The sequence below is a fragment of the Ambystoma mexicanum genome, chromosome 12 (genome assembly GCF_040938575.1).
Source record: "Ambystoma mexicanum isolate Mex_15411 chromosome 12, UKY_AmexF1_1, whole genome shotgun sequence".
NCBI classification, from domain to species: Eukaryota; Metazoa; Chordata; class Amphibia; order Caudata; family Ambystomatidae; genus Ambystoma; species Ambystoma mexicanum.
The window spans coordinates 790222710-790225788 of NC_090936.1; positions in this window are offsets into that span (position 1 = coordinate 790222710).

Genomic DNA, 3079 nt, shown 5'->3' on the forward strand with positions numbered 1-3079 from the left:
TCACCATCGCTACTGGGGCTACATAGAGCACCCGTATCCCCCTCACTAGCCGATGCCCTAGCCCAAATTTCTGCAGGACCATGTGTAAAAACCGCCAGACCACCCGATGAAAAGCCTTCTCGGTGTCGAGGGCCACCAACACCCAGTTCCCTTCCCGCCTTGCTGAGGCCTCCATCAAATAGTGTGTTACGCTAGGTATCAGCCTCCTGCCTACCCTGAATAAACCCCACTTGATCCTAGTGGACTAATTTTGGCATAAAGCCCTCCATCCGCGTAGCTATTATTCTGGTGAAGATTTTTGCATCAACATTAAGAAGGGAAATGGGATGGTAAGATTTACAACACTCTGGATTCCTGCCTGCTTTCGGTATGACCGTAATGAGTGCCCTCCCAGGGGGGCCCTGCCCGTAGCTAGGATATGGTTAAATCATTTCAGCAGGCGTTGCGTGAGGGACCCCGCAAAGATCTTACAGAACCCAACTGTGTACCCATGGTCTCCGGGGGCCTTCCCCAGCATCAACCCCGCAACTGCCCTCAACACTTCCTCCTGGGTAATTAACCTCTCCATTTCCGCAGTCTCACTACCCTGAAGATTCGGCAGGCACACCTCTCCCAGATATCTATGCAATTCCTCTTCAGTTGTCTCCCCCCTCTATTCCGTAGAACCGCTCATAGAATGCGGCGAATTTCTACGCCACATCTCCAGTGAGGGAACGTAGCTGTCCGTCTGAGTCCCGGACACCCACCTCTCTGCCCGTTGGCCCCCCAGCCTGGCCACCAGCAGAGCGTCAGCCTTGACCCCTTATCATAGTACCTTTGCTTCAGAAATTGCAGGCCAGCGATCACCTTCCCCACCTCCAGGTCTCTCAGCTCTTAATGCTTCTCCCTCGCTAGCTCCAGGTCTTCCTCTTTCTCCACCTCCCCTTTACCTTCCAATGACTCTAGCTTTCGAATCTCACCACCAAGTTTCTCCGCTTGTAGGTTCCCGATTCTCTTTTTGGCAGCGCCTTCCCGAATGAGGCCCCTCCCTGTCGCCTTAGCCACATCCCAAGTCACGCCCAACTCCACCTCCCCCATATTGTTTAGGCAAAAGAACTCTTCGATCGCCTCTTGCATTTTTTTCGCAATGACCATATCTTTCAGCAGGTTATCGCTGCACCAACACAATGATTTCCGGGGTCTCAATCCTGTCAACACAATGACCATAACCATCCTGTCATGATCCAACCAATTTACGGGGGAGTGATCTCTAGAGATGATCCTGTCGACATCCTCTGATACAGAAACCAATAATAGATTCTTGTTCGGGGTCCATGAACTGGGGAAAAAAAAGGTGTAGCAACTTTCCGTGGGATGACACCCCCTCCCATACATATGCCAGCCCCTGGTCCAACGGTAGCCCGTGAGTCCCCCATCCAACCGCCCAGCATCAACTCCCATGTTGTCCTGCCGCGTACTGTGATCCATGACCCGGTCTGCCCACATATTGAAGCCCCCCCACCCCCACAATAGCAATAGGCCCTCTGCCCGGCTGAGCATCTCCCCCATGGCTTTCCATAGGAACTGCATCTGCCTCCTGTTAGGGCCATACACCACGGCAATAGTTAACTGTACACCCTCCAGGGACCCAGAAATCAATTAAGCCCTCCCGTCAACCCTCTTCTAAACCAGAGGGCTTACGAACCACACTCTCCAATTCAATAAGATGCCTCCTCCCCCCCCTTGGAGGGCCAGGAGGCCCAGAAAGCCTGACCAACATGCACCCCTGGAATATGTCTCTCGCACCAGCAGCACGCCAGGATCACTATTCTGAAACTCCATTCCTAGCAGTGAGCGCTTGATGCATGAATTCAGGCCTTTGACGCTCAGAGTCCCTGTCCTAGGAACCTCGGCCGGGCCCCCTCCTTCAACTCGCGCCATCTGGATGGTTAAAGTCATGACCCCACCACTCTACCTGTTGCAATGCGGTATCCTCCAGCAGTGCATTCACCTTGACCTCCCTGCCAAAGGTAACACCCTCCCTCCTTTACCCCAAAACTGAAAAAGATCTCCCCTCCAGGATGCCCTCCTTGTGATGGGCCACCAGAGGCGAGCATTTGCCTGGTCTGTCATCTCAAATACCTCTTCACATCCCCGCATTCTCACCTCACTCACATGGCTTAGCCTTCTAGCCGGTCATAGCTGTGCTGTCCCCTTCTCCTCCTCAAGAGTCCCCAGATATCTTCTGTGGACGATTGTTGAACTTTTTATACTTTCTGCCACCAGGCATATTCATCTTTACGTTCTGTGGATCCTCCAGTCCACGCTGTTCCACCGGTACAACCGGCTACCCCTCCGGGCCTGCGATTGAATCTTCTCCCTCGAGGACATGCAGAACCTGCTGGTCACTCGATAATTTGCCTCCCCTTTCTCGAATGACAATGCAAATGGAAAGGACCAGCATTATCTGATGCCCCTTTTGGTCAACCACTGTGTGAGAGGGCGGAAATCTCTTCGGTGGGTTAGGATGAGTCCTGACAGATCCTGTAACACTCGGATTGTGTCCCCTTCATATTGGAAGCTCCCCAGACGCTTAGCCTTCTCCAGGACCTCCATTTTCTCTCTGTACCTCAGGAAGCAGACCACTATTGACCTTGGGCCTTTGCCTCCTCTGCCACCATTTTTAGGGGCCCTTTTTCCAGCTGTTCCTCCTTCCCACTCTCCACGGCAAAAAGCTGATTGATCAGTCCTTGCACCTTCCTTTCAACCTCTGCAGCCAATTCTCCCTTCTGTTCTCAGGCACCAAGGATGTGCAAGTTGTTCCGACGCTCCCAGTTTTCCAAGTCATCCAACTTTAGGAGAGTTTCTTCCTCTCTCACCTCCAAGTCCGTCAAGCGTGCCTCCCATTTCATGTCCAGGAGGTCCACCTGCAAGTGATTATTCTCCATCCCCTCCATTTTATCTTCGAGCTTGTCTACGCGGCCCTTGAGGTCGCAGATTGAGGCCTAACTGTCCGTCGTATCGCCTTAATCGCTTGAAATATGTCCTTAAGGTTATCAGTGTGCTTCATCCTGCCACCATCTTGACCTGGGTTAGATGG